The sequence below is a fragment of the Branchiostoma floridae genome, chromosome 19 (assembly GCF_000003815.2).
Source record: "Branchiostoma floridae strain S238N-H82 chromosome 19, Bfl_VNyyK, whole genome shotgun sequence".
Taxonomy (NCBI): Eukaryota; Metazoa; Chordata; class Leptocardii; order Amphioxiformes; family Branchiostomatidae; genus Branchiostoma; species Branchiostoma floridae.
The window spans coordinates 10,201,860-10,223,784 of NC_049997.1; the positions used below are offsets into that span (position 1 = coordinate 10,201,860).

General features: G+C 39.9%; 1 protein-coding gene across 23 annotated transcripts in view; it reads left to right on the forward strand.

The window, feature by feature from the left end:
* The window catches only part of LOC118406541 (neuron navigator 2-like), a 239,444-nt gene that overhangs the window by 197,160 nt on the left and 20,359 nt on the right, over positions 1 to 21,925 (forward strand). The gene's annotated exons all lie outside the window — the stretch shown is intronic.

The following is a 21,925-nucleotide window of genomic DNA, read 5'->3' on the forward strand; positions in this document are numbered from 1 at the left end:
GCTACCAAAACATTTGACTTTATCACGTATTTATCTGAAATAAAAATCTGTGTTTCGTTTAAAAAAACTGCTCGCCCATGCTTGCATGCAGTGAAGTGACCCAAGCTCGAAAATTCTGTTTGGACACGCTTCCGACTGTTTTTCTCGTAGAATATTTGCCTTTTTAGTGGTGTTGGGACATTGCCTCCAACAATAGAAGAGAAACAAAACCACACATGTTATTTTCATGGGCTATATTGCCAAAATGAACCAGTCAGTCTTCTGCCGCACTGCCGATTTTCGGCAACAACCGGTGCACATGTTCCGGCAAATCTTGCGGCGTCCGGTTGTTAACCATAGCGGTAAGATGCAAACTTGCCCATAAACTTCTTTTCTATTCCGTGTATGATACTTTTTTTTGTCATGTTGTAGGTATGGTTGTATGTCTAATGTCCACTGTACCCGTATGTATGACGTCAAAACCATGAAACAAGCCCGAATCCAATCCAATTGTGTTCAGATGGGCGATTCTGGTCAATCGGATTGCGCGACAATCGGATTGCGCGCGCTGAATCCACCTCGCGAGGTGGATTGCAATCCAAGTCAATCCAATCCAAAATGGGCAATCCAATCGGATTAGTTCTGTTCACATGGCTTTGGATTGGTCATTTTAATCGGATTCCTCGTTTAACTCACTTGCTTTTTTCCCATGTGAACGGGGTCTAAATCTTATAAACCAAGTTGTAAGTTCCCTGGGTCGTGCGAGGGCAAGGGTTACTGTTTGTAATTGAATTGCCTCAGCCTGTGTATGACATGTCAGCGCTGTGTAGAGTGACTGCCCATTAGATATAGAGGCAGGGGGAGACATTTGGTTTTGCTGTTCAATCTTCTCTTTCAGATGTTCAGATGTTTCATTGACATTGTGAAAGTACTGCATTAAATCTATAAGAAAAGGGCTTGAATTTACTGTGTTCAATGTGCTCTCAAAGCAATAAATAAAGGAACACAAAATGTACAGCCAAAGAGTTGAATTTATTATGATTTGTAACTTGAGGAAGTTGCAAATGTGTCCTTGCAAAGTCTGTAACACTAAAAATCAGGGGCCTGTTTGGTTAATAGATTTGTGTCGTTTGTCAGGATTTAATTGCCTGGAAAATCACAGCAGCGACTCCAAGGTCGCGGTTGTCCCTTTGTCTTTGCTTAATGACACAAGTGATGTGATTTGTTTTCCAGCAGTTAGGTCGAGTAAATGTTCCTTCTTGTTTCTCTTTCCCACATCAACAGTCAGATGAATGTTCCATTTGCAGTCTTCTAGCTGCTAATTGGAGTTAGTAGAGCTTAAATGAACGTACCGGGAATTCTTAACCGTCTGGGGAATTGCCCTTGTAGCTTCCGTCCTGCCTGATTTAGTGACTTTTGGATCTAATTGAATTGCTGGATGCACTCTCTGAGATTACTTCAGTCCCTGAAGATTGGCCTGCCATTTTTATTCCAAGAAAAGGTGTCACTAGACAAGTGTCTAATCTAAAGGATTCTTCCAAATCAAATCTTGGCTCTGCGAGTTCCAGAATTTCTCGTCAATTTGATTTCGTTTGTGCTGTTTGCAGATCATGTATGGAAAATCCTCTGCTGAGAGAGCTTGTAATGATTTTTGCGGAAAATCCACTTATGCTCCAATTTTGTATAGGTTCCAATCTCCCCAAATCGATTTATTACATCTTGTGCTCTACTAACAACATTTGCAATGAACATGATGTTGGGAATGACGTAGGAAACTTCATCAATTTGCCGTCTCGTTGATTCATTCCATCAGTTATGACAATTTGGCAAGATTGGTTAGGCCACCTCATTTGCATATTATCGAGGATGACAGTCTTTCATTGGTCTCTGCGGTCCCTAAGTCCTTTATCTGCATCCGCAGCGAGTGGAAGGGTTCTATCCAGGTAGGGTTGTCTATCTATTATTCAGTGGTGTGAGTTGGGGGCGTCTTGTTCTGTAGCTTTCCTCCTCTACTTCATAGATTTGTGAACGTCTGTGGTAGCTTCTATTGTACTGAGAAAAGGCTTCAGGATTTCTGAAGTAGAGCGTCAATTTGTTGTGTCCTGGTCTGATGATGGCGGAGGGAAGCTCTCATGTACAAGAACTTCTCACAAGGAGGGACCCTCAAATGGTGGTAAGTGGGTTCTCGCAATGCTTTCTTGAGAGAGGCTGCCACAAAGTTAGCAATTTTTCATTCATGTTTGGAGGTGGTGACGGTAATGCTTAAGGTCTTTGTATTTTGCAAGGAGAATTTCTGTGATGTAACAAGGTTCCAGATTCAGGCAAAATATGAGCTGTGAAATTGGCAACATTTTTTGGTGACGGCACTTTTCAACATCTAAGAAAATTTGCTGAAAGATGCTCCTTGAAACACGACAAAATGAATTTGAAGTCAGTCTTGAAGTGTGCTAACAATTTTGGATCAACTCTCCTTTTCAGGGGAGAATATGTCTTGTACTTTTGTACAGTCAGCTATGAGATATCAATAGGACTTGCTTGTATCTGCAATGTGCAAGAAATTAATGCAGACCTCTACTTTTACAGACATGGAGAAGTGCCAAGGATTGCAACTTTGCAATGTGAATGTTTTGACTACTTCTCTATTTGGGATCTATATTTGGTGCAGTTGATATAAAACAGCTTTGCCTAAGCATTGTCAAAGTCAAAGTTATATCTTACATGTAACACATGGATCGGGTTGCTGCTTCCTAAGCTCTTGATCATGAACTTGATGGTTTGATAAATGGTTGCTGATACAGGTGTTGCTGAAAAGGATTCCGTAACAGATCTGGGTAAAGGTAAACTGTTGAGAAATTACCTTGTTCATTAGTGAAAGTTTTTTGTTTCCAGTTGTAATTAGTATTTGATAGCATCTTTCAGTAAAGGAAGGAAGGTGGCGGCATAGTTTAATTGCTAAGAGTAAGACTCAGGTTTTATTACCAAAGTTGTGAGATTTGCAGGTGCAAAAATATCACATTTCAATGTGAATTAAGAGCTGTTGATGGATTCGTAACATTTGTAGGTGTCTCTAGAAGATAGTGCAGTGTTTTTTGCAGTTAAAATGATCAGCAAAATCAATACTGTAACTAGTGGATGTTGGCTTTTATAAAGTCGTTTATCTCAGAGACAGTGAGTCTGAAAAGCAAGATAAATCATGGATCAAAAATGAATGTTGCAAAAAGTTGGTGCAGGTTCCAGGGACATTTGGAGATTTCGTGGCATATAATGGCACAGCGGTTGACGCCTCTGTGATGCATTTGGTTGACAATTTGTGGGAAAGCATTCTCTCTTGATAATGAAAATACTATAGTTCACAGAGTAAAAATGTTGAAAGTTTTGAAACTGCTCAGTCTGGTACTCTTCTTGTACCTGACAACTTTTAATGGAGATGACGTCCATTAACTTTACCCTATTTTCTGAGCAGTTTGGGAATGGTGGAAGTATCTTTACCTGCTTGAGGGCAGTAATAACACCTCAGCGGTCCACACGAGTAGCGGTGAGACGGCATGTCTGAGTATTACATGGAGACAGTGGGGCGGACTGGATAGACATCGCTCTTCAAGATACACTTTCCAAAAATTTCTTCCAAGGAAATTGAATCCTGCTCTGTGCCATATCTATCGTAGTTTTGAGAAGATGAAGCAATTTTTTATGCCTTTGAAGTGCGAACCTCAGCAATTTAGAAAATGGGAAGGGAAATCGAGATGCTTTATCGTCTGTTTGAGATAAATGGTTTGAAATGTTTCTGTCTGTCTGTGGCAAGTCCTGTCTGGAGCCTGGCCGGAGAAAATAATCAATATGATTGAAGCTATCGGCGCCTGTGGTTATGACAATCTTTCTATGCGTCTGATTTTTTAGTCTGCCCTTTAATTTGTTGATAGCGGATTGCTGGTTAAGTGTAACAATGGAAAGCAAGTAAGGCGATGATGAAAATAATTGAAACGAAAAGCAGATAACTTGACAGACAAAAGAATTGCACAAATGATGTGCCTGAGAAGAAGGTTGATCCAAATATTTCCCACGACCCCACGGTTCATCTCTTATGTTTTGTAAACTTTTGTTAATTTGTACTTTGACTTTTGAGATCTTGTCAATGATAATGTAACGAACTGTGAAGGCCTGAAGTTATAGGAGGTAGATTCATTTTTCTTTCATGCTGTAGACATATGATACAAATGTATCACTATAAAGGAGACAAATATTTAAGAAGGCAAGGTATTAGACACCCTTTTCTTAAAGACAACAAAAGAAGAAACAGGTGTTTCCTCCATGCCCTTAAGACACTGGTGACCCTTGACTTGTGTTCTTGAGGGCTATGACCCCTTGACTTTGAACTTCTATAACCTCAGACTAGCATTACAGACAAGATTCAACAATGCTAGATGTATTTCTCGACTGCTTTGTTGAGACACTCAGACATTTGTAATGGAAGAGTTAGCTAAAGAGTTTGGAAGCATGCCTGTCTGGGGTTTGTGCCTTGAGCTGTACTGTTGACACAACTGGGGAGGTCGCGACTCCCAGAATTCTTCTTCTCCCACCTGAAGGGTAAACTTAAAGAGCCGTTTTAAGGAGTTCATCAGGAAGTACTTGGTCTGGTGGAGCTATTCACCAAGGAGGACACCAGGCTAAACCAGCTCAGTTCAGCATGTCGGTTGTAAATGTCGTATCCTCAGTATATTTACTAATCTCCAAGCAGATCGTACGGTGCCATAATAGTATCAAAGCTGGCCAGGGAGTATAGCCGGCCAAAGAGAGTCAAATTGGCACCGTTTAATCATTGAGGAAGTGTTAAACTGAAAAGACTTTTCCTGATTTTTTGTCTCTGGTAGATGATTTGAATAGGAAATTGTGTTTTATTTTTTGTATTGGCCCATCTTTGAACTATTGCTACATTGCGTATCAATCAAAAAATCAGTTTAAAACTTCTCAGGAGGTAGAGCTTTGTGATCTTGCTTGTGTTACGGAAGCCCAATACTATAGACTGGTGTCCATACCTTTCCGGGTTCTAATCGGTTAGAACAGTCACTAGTGTGTAAGACGAATAGACTGGAGCAAAAACAGGGCAGGATACTAAGCTATGATGTAGAAAGGGAAAAATCATAAGGTTTCTCAAGTAGCTGGTTCTGTGAAGTAGTATGGAAAGAAAGGCCTGTTGCTCAACGAAACTGGGAGCTTTAGAAACATTATAATTTTGCCTTGCTACATCTGCTCGGAGATACCAGTAAAGCTACCTTCTGTAGGCTGATGAGATGTTATTTTTACTGTCCAGCCCAGGAAATCCCAGAGATTTGCAGGGTAAAATCAGTGCTAATGAAGTCCCTTTAGCAGTTCCCTGGGTCCTGCTCGGGGCTAATTTGTTTGATGGGGCAGCATAACGTGGCATTACGGAGGGATTTGCACAAATGTAGGCTTGCAAATTGCTTAATGAACAAGTCATGAACACTGATGGGATGGGATGGATTTCTTTTGTTCCAGTGCAAAACAGTGAGTTTTTCTCATGATAAAGTATTCCCCATTGTCTCTTCAGATTTATTCCAGTCAATTTGAAGTCAATGCCAATAATGCCTTTGCCCTGAGCATAAATTCCATGTGTTCCCATTGGAGATTTTCCATATGGAATGTGGGAATTCCATAGTTCTTTCATGCTGGTGAGAATGTAGCCCAAATAAAGACAATAAGAGTGTGCTAAAATTTTTGCCTAAAAATGATAAAGAGAAAGTTGAAATTGATCCTTCTGTTTTATCAATGCAACATGATATCTTTGTTTTAGAATTATCCTTTGTTCGAAAATCATCCATGAGCATTCATACATGTATTTTTGAAAAATGTACTGTTAGACAGCTGTACAACTGTTGCAGGAGCACCTCCTTCTGGAAGTAAACTAGTACTGCAGCTAGTGAGTCACTGATCACTGAGGATCAAGGACACTTTGTCCTTGAATTTCTTATCAATCATCTTTGCTAATGTCAAAATCAGTAGGCAGATTTGTTTGGTGATTGTTACAATTTAAAAAAAGTGCCTTTTGACATGAAATACTTTTGAAAAGGGAGGTATTATAAAAGATCGCCCATAACTTTGGTTTGAAAATCGGTCAACAGAAGTTGCATCCTGGAGATTGCAATAAATCTATATTAGTGAGTGATTTTATTTGTATTCACATAGCTTAACCACACACTTCTTTTGTTCAACAGAATCCTGCAATTTGTTTGAACTAAAAGCCAGAGCTTTGTTTACATTCGCTTGAGGCAAATTCAATATGGGAGAGATTTTTCTGGCAGGAATTTTAGGATCAGTTGAGGATTTTCTCTGATTTGGTCTATGTTTGATTTGGACATGGTGGATTCAGCGAGGATTTGTCAATGGAAATTGGTCCACAGGATTTCATGTTGAGGATTATATGTAGGTCAGATTTGATGGGAAAGGGCAGAGTTTTGACAGCTGACTTAGTGCACTCACATTACAATGATTTTTGTAGAGGCAAACAATAAAAGATGTGCTCCCAAACATTGAGGGATTTCACTTTGTCATTGGTTGCAAATTAGTCCGTAGTTTTATACTCCTTAAAATTGAAAGAGAAATAGTTAGAGCAAAACACATGACTGAAAGACACAGATACAGATGATGGTGAGATGTTCACAAATTTGTGTGAACATTTGTGTGAACTTTTTTCCAAAAAAAAATAACTGCTACTGCTAGTAAGCTTGATACATTTCTTAATTTTCCGTTGGTTATTTCTGTAGCTTCGTAGCATGCAAGATCCCAGAAGATTAATTATTTCCACTCCTTTATCCCTTCAAAAGATCATAAATTTTATCCTTATCTTGTTAGGAAACATACCAGGCAGTTTCCTCAGCAGTAGTCGCTCATGCATGAAAACGCTTTTGGTGCAATTGCTTGTGAAAGTGTATACCATCACGAGGAACATATTTCTCAATTTGCTACATCTAGGCAACGATTTATCACAAGGTAAATGGTCCACGGATGCATTTCAGCCTTGCAATTTGCTTTCTCATAAATTGCAATGAAATACAGGGCTGAACCCTAATCTCGTTTCACAATGCTCTGATTGGTATTACATGCAGACATATTTTCCACCTTGTTATAACTAATCCATTTGGAAAACTATTTCCCCTGCCAGGACTGCCCATTGATTTGCAGCTATTCGTTTGACATGTTGGCAGTTTAGTCACAGGGAAGCTCGCAATGAAGAGACATGATATTTAGTTAATAAGGGTAGAATGGCGTCTGTTGCTTCCATTTTGCTTTTGCCAGAATGATTTTGCTAAGTTTGTTTTTTATATCAATGCATAAATGTACTAAGTTCATTGCTTCTTTTGATCATAAAGATTCTTGCATGTGAATATGATAGTCTTGGCATCAGGAAGAGCATCGGCCGTTAAAACATAAAAGAAACGCTTCAAACCCCAAGTAAAGTCTTAACTATTTGAGAATCTGAAAAATATGAGATTTATTTGAATTATGTTGCTGGTAAACTCTAAATGACATTCCTGACTGACAAAGGAGTCCCTTTATAGCCTTCTCCATATTTGCATGGAAATGTTGACCAAGGTCTTCTCAGAAGTGGGAGGGAAAAGATTTGTCAGACATTTTGTTGTGCCACATTCTTCAGTGTTCTGTAGTGAGGGGCTAAGAGGGGATTTCGAGATGTCTTTAGAGGGAAAAGACATTTACATTCCAAAGAACAGCTGAGCTGAAAGTAACATCATACCCAAATATACTTCTGACATTTCTGAAGAGTTAGACATGAGAATCCTAAACGCTAATTTAAAGGAGCTTTCATCTGATGAAAGTTCCTTGCTCACTTACGATGGTGAGAATGTAACTTATTAATAGCCGCTTTTCTTAAACTTTTTGCATTGTTTTTTCAATCAGATCAGTGTCTGAAACCTGTATAAGAACCCAAATGTTCCAGTGTTATTCTTATGTTGAAATAAAAATATGATAAAGAAGAGATCTTGTTTTTGTTGGAGTGGTTCACAGCTTTGACTGGCCACACCTGTTGGCAACAGGTTGATGTGCCAAGTTCTTAAAACTTAAAACTTTGCTATTATTAAAAGGACAACTTTCAAAAGTTTCTCATTTTCTCTGAACCATTGCATCATACAGCACTCTTGCTAAATTGGAGTATGAATCTGTCTTTGAATCGGTGGAATTCTTGAAGAATCATGTGAAAACAAAGCAGCACTTCTGCATGGAAGTTTGTCTTCAAGTAGTGTTTTCACAGAGGTGTTTCTTACAATAACAAAGGAAGAATTGTGCACCTAAGGGATTTCCTTCTGTAAGGTAGTATAAGTTCTGCACATACCATGACCATGGTGGTGTGACCTGAATGAGGATTTAGGTGACTTTTGCCTGAGTCAGCTGCTTTTTTTGCCTACAGAGGTCTGTGGTAAACAGTTGCTCATTGTTTCAGGTATTTTTTCTCCTCTTCGCTTTTTTGAAAGTTATGGTATCATTTTTGCTTTGTGAGGACTTGTTGAAAACTTGGCAAGTAAAAAAAAAACCTTTATCAAGAATAATCCACTCTAGTGATGCAGTAGAAGAGTGATTGATGTCACTCAAAATGTCCAGAAGTAATCTCAAAATCGTATCCAGTTGTAGTACTTGTACACATCAAATTGTCCTACCTTCATCAAATATCCTCAAAGCTTTGTCGTCAGAGAAGTTAGAGAATAGAGGCTGTCCCTGAAAGTTAAAAAAAAGGACATTCTGATGTTCTCAGTAATCATGAAAGTACTAAAAGCGGACACCAACTAAAGAAAGAAATGTTCTGTCCGCTCAGTTTTCTGGAGACTTATCCACAGTACTGACAGAATTCAGACAACTGTGAAGTTTATCTCAACAATATTCCATTTTGTTAGACCACAGGAATCTGCAATTCCAACCACCATATCAAGTGGAGTCCTTACGAGTTCCGGGCGTGCCTGCGGGTTTGGCGTATTGATCCGCGTGTGCCCGATATCGCGGGCTAAGTGGATTGAATGTCACCCTTTATAGACCAGGCAAATACCTGGGCTTACTGCAGCAACATTACACCTGTAGTAGGCTGTACTGTAGGACCCAGTCATCTGTTAGACCCACTGTCCGCTACAGGCTGCAACCGCACTGTGGCAGCTGAACGAAGGGAAAAAATTTGACAGATAGCTCAACAAATTTCGAAGACAGAAAGTATTAGTATACTAAATTTTGTAATGCCATGTCTGTTGGCTTTTAAATCATACTTTGACATCTTGCAACATATTGAAAGTTTGAAATCAAGGCCTAGGGTTCACAAATCCAATTTTGGTTGCAACCCTCTGCAGTCGACATCTATCTAGTTGAAAGGGGGCCTTACAGGATTATAGCATAGACTTGAAGAAAGGGCTGAAGTGGTTCTGCTAGTGTTCTTGTAATGTTGGATTACGCAAAGTAGAATGATATTTTCCTATCATTGAGGATGTTGTATTGAAGTCCCTGCTAGGATTAAATATGAGAGAAAAATGGAATGGACTAAGTGGTACACCTTGGCTATGATATTAAGTACCTTTAGGTTATCTATGTGATAAAAGGAAAACTTGTACATGCAACTATAAAGGCTTTTTGAACTTTGCGTTTGTCTTATTCTGGACTAGGAAGTTAAATGTGTAAACTAAACCTCCTTGATCCGTGGGATAAAGGAAAACTCCTAACAGTTACATGCAACAGTTAAAGACTCTTAGAAGTTTGCGTACATCGTATTCTGGACAAGAAGGCTTAAATGTTTAAACCTCCTTGATACTTAGAAACTGGCCTTTAATTTGTAGTCACTTGTAGCATTACCAGCTCAATCCCAAGAAAGAAAAGTCTATGATGATTTTGAGCCTGTCTATGGCATGAGCTATTAAACGAAGCCCTAGTAACAACAGAGGTTCGAGGACGTTCTAACACTTCTAAGAACAAAATTCATTCACTCAATTTTCGCCTAATGTCACATACTAAGTAATAGAGCAAGGAGGTTCTGTGTTATCCCCTTTGAAATGTGTTCCTTGTTGTTGTTGCTGGGTTTGCTAAAATTAGCTCCACCGTAATGCCCCGCATAATTAGGCATGATGTAACAGCTTGGCCCCACACCGCCCTATTGTTTTCACACCCATTGTGATTCGCGACGACTTGAAGACTTTTTCATGAGCCAAACGTTTGGCAGGCATACAGATGGACCATTCCATTGTGCGGGGGGTGCGGAAAGTGCTACACAAATAGCAACAGCGATAAACTTGTGTTACCAATATCCTGTATTCAGTCCTGCCTTTATCCATTCTTTTGGATGACAAAATTAATTATATTCCGTACCTTGTACCTTTGATTAAATGCATTGCAAATATGCCCAACATGCCCCTCCCCCCCACGTATACAAATGCAAATGTCCACCATTTGATTATGCAAAGCGGGTGCCCTTGCAATGTTTATTCACCTCAGTACTTGGGTACAAAGGCTTCCTGTACAGCCTGGTCTCCCTCCCGTTCCCAAGTACCTTTTAAGGATCTCTCATTCGTTCATCCGTCAACGCCTCCCAACATATCTGCCCGCCAGGCGAGCATTGCCTAAGCAACCGCGGTACGCGTGAGCGCTTTGGAACAGAAGTTGTAGACGGACATGGAGAAAGACCTGTTAGCGGAAGGCATGGACAGGGAAAGCGTGCTGAAACGTCGTTCATGTCCTTTCCCGTACGAGGTAAAATCGTTTCTTTGAATTGCTGACTTTTACCGTACATTGTATATGACACAATGCTCTAACAAGCAACAGTACAGAATAGTGGTAAGCTGGTTGAAGAGGTGCTCTGAAAGTGGTGCCATGTTTTTAGCCGGGGCTCGGTATTATTTTCAAAACAAACAGGGTGTCCACAATGAGGGTAAGATTGTTCGTCTGCTGTGAAGGCTTTGTGTCGGCCGTTGTTTGCCGTTTTTGTGTGTCCTGTCATCGCTAAGTCTCCTGGATGTAAGGACTGTTTTTCAGGTGTTTTAATGGGGCTTTGTAAATCTTGTGTCTGGGACAATCACCTGGGATAATCCAAGGTAAGATCCCCCGGACACTGCCACGAGTCAGGTGTTTACAATTAGACAAGGACAGGTGAGCAACAGATAGACCTGTCCTCAGGTTACCTGGCCGAAAATTACTGAAAACACCACGTAAACGCTCTGTCTATTACGCACACCTAACATCAACAGGCTGCAAGGCTTCAACACATAGCCATCGGTATCGCCACAATCTCGTATCAAGACGAGAGTTTGTTAAAAGCAAGTCCAAACACACCTCGGCAAACAATTAACCAAGGCTTCGGCAAAGATAAGCTGTATCAAAATTCTCTGCCCCTTTTGAGGATGCAATATTATCTGGCGTGATTCTCTTACAAATTAGACCAACTGATAGGGAGGTGTGGAAAATTGTTCAACCGTTGACAAGTCTCTTCTAACATGTTGTTTGCAAAGGTAGCATTTGCAATAGGGAAAAGATTGGGTGGTGCAACTCTTTGACTTTATGCACTTGATGATCAAAGTTCATCAAAATGAGATTGGCATTGCTAGAAATCCAAGGTCTTTGTATGCCAAGGTCCATAGTAATTACTTGTAAGAATGACTGATTGCTGTTTTTTATTGGTGAGAAAGATATTTTACTGAAAAAAACTGGTAGACTACATTACAAGGTACTTTATACGGCCAAAAATGTCTTTAAAAATCCGTGAACTCCACACATCTACTTGGTGGTTTGTCTAAGTGATGCATTCATAAATTTGAACAGCTGTAGCATGTATGGAGACAATCTGCATATGATGGGGGCCATAATTTCATTTCATCTTCCCAAATGTGTCTGATAATCTTAACTTTAGCAATTATAGGTTTTTAGGCGTAAAACCACTCTAGGAAAGTGTACCTATTTGTCATTGTTACTGTCATGGTACAGCAAATTATGGGAGCAGAGTAGAATTGACAATGAGCAGTATAATGTGTATCCCCATCACTAGGTATTAAAAAAGAAGGACTGTCATACACAAAGCTTCTTTTTGACTCTGGATATTTCCTACAATGGGAAAATATTTAAAGGTGTTGATTTATACTTGGTGCTAATCTTCCCAATATCAGCCCTGAAAAGGGTGAGAATATCACAATTGCTTGTTATCCTCAGCTGGGTGAGAAGGTTGTATTGGGTGCGAACGACAGCCCCTCCCCTAATCAATTTACAGATGTTTATCTAAGTTTTGTATCATGCAAAATTGGATAGGGAAGTTGCAGGTAATCTCCAAGCAGATCCTACGGTAGCATAAGATAGTATAAAAAGCTGGCAGAGGAATGAAGCTGGCTTAGAAGTGTGTTTTGCTACTGGCAAATTGACACCTCTTGGCTGACTATCTCCTGGCCAGTTTGGTACTATCTTATGCCATTGAAGGATTTGCTTGGAGATTAGTTGCAGGCAGGTTTTTACAGCACAAAAGATGTTGGAATCAAATAGAAATTTTTTTTTTAGTGATATTCTAGTTGGTACTCAGCTCAGCTTATCTCAGTTTATTGTGATTCCTTACTGTAATTGATTGTTACCACAATTTACCCTTCAGGTATTATTCAGCACAAAAAAGTCGCAAAGCCTTATCAACCTGATGCTATTGAAGAAAGAAACTGTTTTCCTTGCCCTGAAAAAGACCTTTCAAGTTGGAATGATTTGCTGACCTTCATCTCATAATTCATTCATCATTTCATCGTTCGGCTGCAGCGCAGGCGAGTGCAAGCCTTCTAAAGTTCTGCCTATCAGCAGCGAGCTGGCGAAGCTGCCTGGGGGTGATCTGGCCATGATGGTCTCCCATCTCATAATTAGCTATTTGGTTACTGCAATGGACTGTGATGTTTTATTCAAAAGAGACCTTGTCACCTTCTTTGATGCTGCATACAGACCTAAGTTTACCCTGGATATCAGAGTACAACTTAGCCGGCTAAGGGACTTTACGCCTTCACGCGTGAGGCTTATCTCCCCGGGCCGGCTAAAGTCGGTTTACGGGGCTATGTTGCTAGCGGCCCGGGAAAGAACCGTAGCCGCGAGCGCTGTTCTCTGGATACCAGGGTAACCTAAGTTAGGTAAACATTTTTCAAGACAGGTGGAAAATAGCCAGAGTTGTTTTAACATTGCACTTGAAATTTGCACTTCATCAGAAGGTATTTGAATATGTCATCTATTTGTAGAAAGTCAGGAACGCCCTTGACTACCTTTTTTGATAAATGTTTGTCAAATTCAATGAACATAAAGAGAAAGAGAGAAAAATATTGGCAAAGTCGACTGAGCTTTCAATCATGTTATTGATGGTTAATAATTAACTACTTAGGGTTTCTAATGACCTAGAACCAGTGGTAAAAAATGGGAGGGCGGGCAGTCTTCATGTGTCAATATGCTTAGTATACCTGATGGCCAATGACCTTGGGGTCTTGTTTCTGATGCTACTGTGCACCTGTTGATGGGGAGGGGGGGGTGACCTTGCTAGGGTTATTTTTGTCAGGTTGTTTAATGTTATAAGTATAAGGTGTTCTTTCTGATTTTCAAACCAACTTTGAATCTGTGTGGTGATGATGATAATGATGATTTCTGACATGCATGGCAGTTGGATGCTCAGAACTTCATGCATACACCTGGCTTGGCTGTGTCCTAGTTTTGTCAGGTGGAAAAACAAAATGGACATACAAAATGTATTGAAGTAACAAAGGCATAGAAATATAGGCCTATCCTATTTCTGGTCTCCTTGTATCAATATTTCAAAAAGGTATTGTGTGATTGTAACATATAGTTATTCTTTATATTTGAGCCTTCTTTGATCTGACACCAGTTATTTCAGCTATGTTGCAACTGCATAATGTGTTCATTCCAATTGTTGCATTTGTTCAATGACTAGATTTTTACCTGATTCTTTCTCACTGAAAAAGACCTCAGTTCAGGTCACGAAGGAAGAAAAGTTTACCATAAGCTGGGAAACAAAGTCACAGATGTAGTTGTTTGTTGTGTGCAATAACTGCAGGTATTGTTAATTGTAAATGCAGAACCAAAGTGGTATGTGGTTGCGAAGTGTTGCTACTATTTTACAGTTCTTTCACGCTTAAGTGCCTGTGTCGTGAGTAAGACCTAGGTGCTGAAAGGTATCTTTTTGTGTATTTAAAACTTTCCCAGTTATAGTGTCATTTCTTTTTGGTATAATAATACTAAAGAAGGGACAATAACATTTGCAAAACTACCTGCTGTTGCATTTAATTACCTCTTTGAGTGGGATATTTTTCACTCTGAATGTGCTGGCTGTGTAGTTACATATAAAAATGTGTACTCCTTGGAGATCAATAGCAATACACATGGGAAGAATACACACTTGGGAATTACGTATTCACCAGTACATGTACAGTCAAACCTGCCCGAGCGACCACCTCTTCTCAGCGACCACCTGGCTATTTCGACCGCTTTTTCTCGGTCCCGATTTATTTTCCCATTGACGTAAGCATTAAGCGACCTTTTCTCAACGACCACCTGGCCAACGCGACCGCGACCGGCCTAACTCGGGACCTATAACGACCGCATCATTTTCAAGATTAAGGTTTTCATCGATTTTTGATGATAATTAGCGCGATTTTGTGCCGAAATCGGCCAGTTTGCGTCGGATTTTGGGGATAAATTTATAGTTTACAGTGTGCGTGTTGTATTTGACATTAAAGACCTCGCTTCTTTGCGTGCGTGCAGTGTGCTTGCTATTTGCCATTAAACACAACGGCAACCATTTATACTTTGCATCGGGCATGTTTTGAGTCGATACTCTCCTCGGCGACCACCTGTCCAAATCGACCACTTTTTACCGGTCCCCCTGGTGGTCGTCTTGGGCAGGTTTGACTGTATGTGTTCTCCTTTGGAATGGCACACAGCCACAGATCTTGTGCAATTATTACAGTGAGGGGCTTGGAAGTTAATTGCCTGATGCCACCCACTTTACTCGGGGTAATGAATACAGCCTTCCATTGATCTGGGTTGACCCAGCAGTCTGTTACCCTCAGGGTAGTTCCACATGATTACACTGAAAACATAAAGTCTGTCCATACAGATGTAGCAGTCGGGACTGTTTTGAGCGTATTTGATGGTGTTTTGTATGTTTTTCTGGAGGTACACGCTTTTTGCAGATACCAGAGTGCCAGGAAAATGTACACATGTACTTGTAAAATATGCACACACTCAGGTCACTTCCAAAATGTAGAATCACGGCCAAAAATGCTCATAAAAGCTGGACTGCAACATCTGCTAGATCACCAAAACAACAGTTTTGATAATTTATAACAAATTTTACCAAAATAGTATGGTTTACTTAAAAACAAATTAAATGTTGTTTAGGTTTATTTCGCTCATAATTCATGTTTCCTTCATACAATATTACCATGTATATTTTCCTTTTTAAGAGGTTGGAGAAGAACAAATAGTTGTTGATATCTTGTCTGACATTTATAGCATTTACAGGAGACAAACTTTCAAGGGGGAAAGGGCATTATCAAATTTGATCGCAATCTTAATGCAGTTGAAAATGCACACTGTTGTAAATTCTGCAACATATTGATTTTTTGGTAAATTTCAGCTCATTTGGGAAATACTGCCCTGCTAACCTTGCAACTTGGGAAATAAGGGTTGAGCAAATAAGCGGCAGACAATATTTCTTCACTTAGACTAAGTGTTCTGTAATTTTTAACAAAAGACAAAGTGTCACCAAGTAATGCTAAAGAAGAGTGATGGATGCCCATCGAAATGTCTGCAAGTGAATCTCCGTTTTTTAATCCAGATGTAGAGATTAAATTGTATTTGAGTATTGTTTACCTGGATGTCTAACCTTCAGGAATGCATCACCTAAGAAAACTAAGGTGAGGAAACACACCTTGAGGAAACACACCTTGTCCCTGTATTATTCTCTTATTATCCGCAGATTAGGCGAGATTTCCGGATGGTCAGCTGTTACTGTGTCTTTTGTCTCCTGTAATGCACAAATATCCGGACCATCAAGTTGTGCCAAGGGGGTTGTAATGTTTTCATCCATGTTTATGCAACCAATTTGAGATAGTCAACCATTATTGTTAATGTAAGGAACAGTAGAACATTCAGATAAATGTTAAACTTTTTCCGAAAAAAGGACAAATAGAGTGTAGATTGTTACTGTTGACAGTGATGCTTTGTTTTTTGTTTAAGATTACAGTAGACACTTAGTGTAAGTACAGAAATGTTGTCTTTAGCACCAAAACTTCTCCATGGTTGACTTGTTTTGCAAGATTTCCTGTTTTTGAGTATTTAGCACTTCCCATGGTCAACCTGGTTGAAAGGAAATCTGCCCACCCACCCCTTTAAACAGGTAACATTAGACGGGTTCACCTGGGGTCAAAGCGAATTGTGATGTTTTCAACCCTCTGCTGTGCTTATATAGAGTTGGATGAGAAAGTTGTATGTTTCAGTCTTCTAGCTATGTCTTGTTGTTGGTGTTGTGTGGAACTCTTTGTTTGATTGAGTTTGGAATGTTACCTGTATAGCGACAGGTGAAAAGTTTTCACTGTACGATCTGTAATCGAAGAGCTCCATCACTGTTTAAGGTACAAGGTTAGGGTTAGGTATTGTTGTTAGTCAATAGAAAAGGTGCAAAGTTGTCAACATCTCATTTAAGAGTGATGTTTACAGCAAAAACAGAAAGCGGTTAGAGCCAGTTTATGATACTTGGCACGGGCCTGGAAACGACAACAACATTTCGGGCTACTGGGCAACGCAAAGCCTACTGCTGACACATATTACAGGCTTGTCTTGTCTTGTGCCAGTAGATACCATAAGCGTATTATTTCCACACAGGTAGCAACGAAAAGGTACAAAACACAAAGGAAGACTAGACATATAATTTTCGATTGCTACGTCTTTCCTCACAAAATGGAGAGCTGGACAGTTTTGATTGACACGCCATGATATTGCAGCACACCTGGTAATCTGAGGTGCTTTGTTCATTGATAAGATTGCAGGTGTAACCTGTACCCAGATATCGTACTCAAGGTGTCAAAACTGACATGACAAGCCACTGTATACCTTTCTAAACAACCTTCTGCAAATAGACCTAACTTGAGCAAACATAACCTCCATTATTTCAAGTAATAAGGTTTCACAAAATGATTCTAATCATGACTTTAGCCTAGGCAATATAAAGGTAACATTTGACAGCTGTTCCTTTGGATTTAAGGTGATTTCACAGTCCAGTTGTTACTGTAACAGTTGGTATAGGTATGAATGCCTTAATTTTCCTTTTGTGATAAATTTTGCTGTCCAGAATCTTGAACCCAGAGAAGAATAGAGTAGAAACCCTGTCATTAAAATAAGAGCTTGCCCAGGTAATTGTCTCATCCCCTTAATATGTCATAGGGAGACATATCCTGTCTAGTCACATTGTCTTGTCTGTATGTCGAGACCTGTACAACCTATTTTCTACTAGAGGCTGTCGCTACTGAGTAACTACATGTAATTTAGTGATTTGACGAGCCTGATTTGACAGATCACGTCATGAATTTTAAAGATTCGGAAAAAATTGTTATATGTTTTGTTGATTTTTGGAGCTTTAACATCTTGCTTCATATTCCAATTATGAAATAAAGGATGGTATATATATGGTCTCCTTTGGTCAATATTGACCATGGTAAAATCCTAATTGATATTATCAGCCCTACAGCGTCGACTGTGGCTAAACAGTCCTATACGAGAATGACAGTCTCTGCCACATAGGGCACATCTGAAGGCTGACTCGGGTCTGTTGCAGAGTTCTTTTTGCAGGATCTGCTTTATACAAATCCAATTTTCTCAGTGATGGCTGTCTGGTAGAACAAGAAGGGGACTTCCTAAGTCACTATTTACCTCCCAGGATCAAGTGTTCTGTAATGACTCATCGCTTGATTGACAGGTCACCTAATCACATGAAACAGGTCAGCTGATGTAATTGGTCGGAAGAGAGCAGCTTTTTTTCTGTGATCAAATTATTGGCTTGCCATTTGTGCATTCCGTTGCAGTTTTTTGTGCTTGATCATTGCATTTTGGGGGATATTGTGTGATGTTCAAGTAAGTGACTTTTTATAAGTTTTCACAGTGACATTTTCTTCCAACGAAACATGTATTATCTCTTTTTAATATTTATTTATTACATTATTACATTATTTACTGTTAAGCATAAAGCTGCTATGAAGTAACTGGGATAATATGTACTATTACTTACGTCAGAATTCAAAAGCTTATTCTTTTTTACTAGTGGATAACCTTCCGAGCAGGAAGTTCAATGAATTACTCTACAAATGGTATTATAATATTGTTTACGCTGCGACTTATGGGGCCTGATGTGGCCATAGGTGTTCAAGGTCGCCCGGTTTTGTTGACCCAGCGTCTCAATGTCAGAAGGTGTGTGGAATTACCACATTACCGGCCGTCGGGAGTCGCCAGTAAATCATTTACCTGAGCGCCTCCTGTTCCAAACACCAACCCCCGGTGGGGGGTGGCATTGAGGTGGGCTTGTTTGTACACTTCCCTCCGACACACAAAGGCGCAGACTTTGCTCAGAGGCACGGGGAACAGGCAATCCTCGGAACGATCGGCAAGCATTACCTCGCCGTAAGCTCGTACTTGTGCCGAGACAAGTACCATTGGAATGGCCTTGGTGTTCCTACTTTCCTTTGTGGAAAGAGGGCTCCTTTGAAAAGTGACGTCCTTCTGCGTTAATGGGCAGCGGCACTTGGGGAGCTGTTGTGTCTGGTTCCGGGCGTTTTTGTTCTTGACTGGGCTTTGCAGGTTCTCCTTGACTTTTGTCTTCATTCTCGTCTTTGCATAAACTCATTTGTTGTGTGGAACTGTTCTTCCTACTTGTAGGAGATTGATAGGACATAGACTTTGAAGGAAGGTAAACCCTTTTTCAATATCTGTAGGATCAAGTCAAAGTTTAACTTGAATTTTGTAATAACACTGTGCTACAAAGTTTCCGTTTGGTCCTTGTTTTTAATTTGCAGCCAAACATTGTCTGCAGTGTCTTGTTGTTCCACAGTCTTGTTACTTCTGAATCATTTCCTCTGTTGTTCAATATTGATATCTTTATCAATATGGTCTTGTTGTGTTGATTTTCTTTCTTTCATACTTTTTCTTTCACCTGTTGTTTTACTGTTTAGCTTACTTCCTGTCTACAAATGACATCACATCCTGTTGTCTGTGTATGCTGTCTTTTATATTCACTTGTCTTGTGCCTGTATGTTCTTCTTTATATGGAGGTTAGTTCAGTTTTACAGCCTGTTACCGTGTCCTGTCATTTGGTAACACATCACAAAACAGCGTAGACACTGCAACTTCTTCGCAACTTGTGTACTTTTCTTAAACAGATTACGGCCTGAGAACTTAATGATGGAGTTTCCTTTCGAAGATAACTGTAATTAAGATGCCCTAATCGGGCTTAAATAGGGGACACAAGTGTTAAAAATGTTAATTGATAACCCGGTACCACACTTAGCTTCAGCTCTATCTTAGCTGCCTTTAATTTTGGTTCTTCCCTTTAAAGGACCTCTTGTTCATATTTGTGCTTCTGACACCCTCTTGCTGATTGCTTCCCCTGTCGCCAATCGCTAAACTACAGGCCTCTGTACTTTAAATTCTTGTCTCCTTGTCTTATCATCTCTTAAAAGACTTTCACACACTTTTACTGCCTTGTTGTGAAGCCAGCTTCTGGGGCATCTCCGCTTGCAGTTCTTATTGACATCTGCCCCCGAATTTGTGTGTGGTTTTTATCTCTATCGGGTGCTTTTACTTTGGAAAGGCCTCATTCCTCGGATGCCATCTTACCTTTCCTGGGCTTCCCTATTTCCCTGTAGGGGCTCATTATTTGTAGAGATAGCAGAAGGGTGTCCTTGGATGCGGCTTAGATTCTGAGACCAGCCAGAAAGGAGAGGCCTTCTTTTTCCCTGGAGCGTCTCTCATTGTTGGTGAACCTACAGTGTGTAGCTTACATACACACGAAGGAGGAAAACCTTCCTTGATATACCGGGGTGTTGGCTGCAGATTTGTACGTGTTTTCTGCCATGGAGGAGCGAAGGATAAAGGCGGAGAGCTGGCCACAAGCTGATTTTAACGAGGACGAGGATCTATTGGAGGATGCAAAGGTATTAGTTACTATTACAGCACAGCAGGTTTACAATAACTGTGTAGCTAGGATGAGTCAGAATACTGTTGAATATTGGTTCAATTTGCCTTGCAAACTGACCTGCCATTCATCATCTTAATCCGGGACAATCGCAAAATTAAAGGGCTTCAGGAGTCAATACTTTGAGTGCTTGCATGCGTTTCTGCTGCAGTGTATATTAAATGTATTGATTGCGGACGTATCAGGCTGAACTTGCAGGTTGTTGGCCGCGTGCCAAGCGTCAGTTTGCCTGAGTCAGGTGGGTGGTTTGTTGAGGGTGAGGGGCCCTGACGTTAACATTGTCTGTAAGATGGCTTCTCGTGGAGAGAAGGCCGAGAGTTGGCCGCAAGCAGATTGCGAGGGAAGAAGACATCTTGAAGATGCTAACTTAAAGGTTCTTTTCCTTTCTTGCATCTTAGTCCTTTGTACATTTGTTGCTTTTGGCATTATTATCATTATGGTAAATAACATTATGACTCAATGTGCTGACTAAAACTGATATCTACAATACAATATCGACAAGGGCTCTTGCCAGCTTCTAACGCCATCCCAATTCTCATTGATGGAAAAAATATTCTGTCAAGGTATCATTTGCAATTTTCTCTCTTTTTATTCAACTTTGTCCATCATTGTTGATAAAATGGTCTTGAAATTTTTATATGTTGCAATATTCTGTCAATTGACAGAATGACAATGCTTGCTGGGGCCCTGATGTAGTGATACTTTTTCTTCATCAGCCTTTAGCTCCTTTTTCTGTGGGTGGTTTTCAATTTATCAAGTCACAGGCTGAGTTTTGTACCATTAGCATGGCTCCCTGTGTTTGCTCTCTGCATGGTTGGATGATGACGTTTATTTGTGTTGCAATATGGAATAGGCCTGAGTGTGAGACTTGTGTTTAGATTGGATCTCTGATATGTTGCAGCTTTGAAATAGGTCTGAAAAATGTAGAAAACTCTGTCCTCATACAAGATATGATTTTCATCTGTTGCTTCGAATTCTGTATGCTTCTTTATTTTGTGATCAGCAAGATACTCTGCCAGTTTTCCTATTTGACAGTGTTACAGATAGAGGTGATTTTGATGAAGACGTTCGCACACTGTCAGCCTTCTAGGACATACCTAAAATAGGAAATGGCGGTGGTAGCAGGATGTTTATCTCTTCAATCAGTTCATGCACAATTAGCCTTACAGTATTTATAAACAGTTTGCCACTGGATGTATCAAATGTCTTAGGATACTTGAAACTTGCCCTTATTTCTCGGAGATGTTCTGTATTCAGAAGACGGCTTATGTGGGTCGTGATTTGCATATTTTGTTGGCGCAAATTGGCTGTGAAACCACTTAAGATTCAGGAGGACTGTAAAACGCCTTCCCCTGAGTGTTTGAGATATTACTCCTGACAGGTAGAAATCCCCTATAGGTCTAGTTATGAGGGCTTTCTTATGCAGCAAGGGTAGGATTGGAATCTTGTTCCTGACAAAAATATGTAGGTAGCAAGAGTAACATGAAAAGATGTTATTGTTAGAATAAATTGTGTTTGCTAAACATTGTAGATCAAACCAGCAATGTTTGTTCACAGCATGTAATAGGAGAAGGAGGATGAGATGGCAACAATTTGGAAAAAATACAGATATCTGTGGTTGCAACTTGAACCCTCATCAATACATATTTTAGATTTAGGATAACTTTTAAAAAGATAAAGTCACAACAG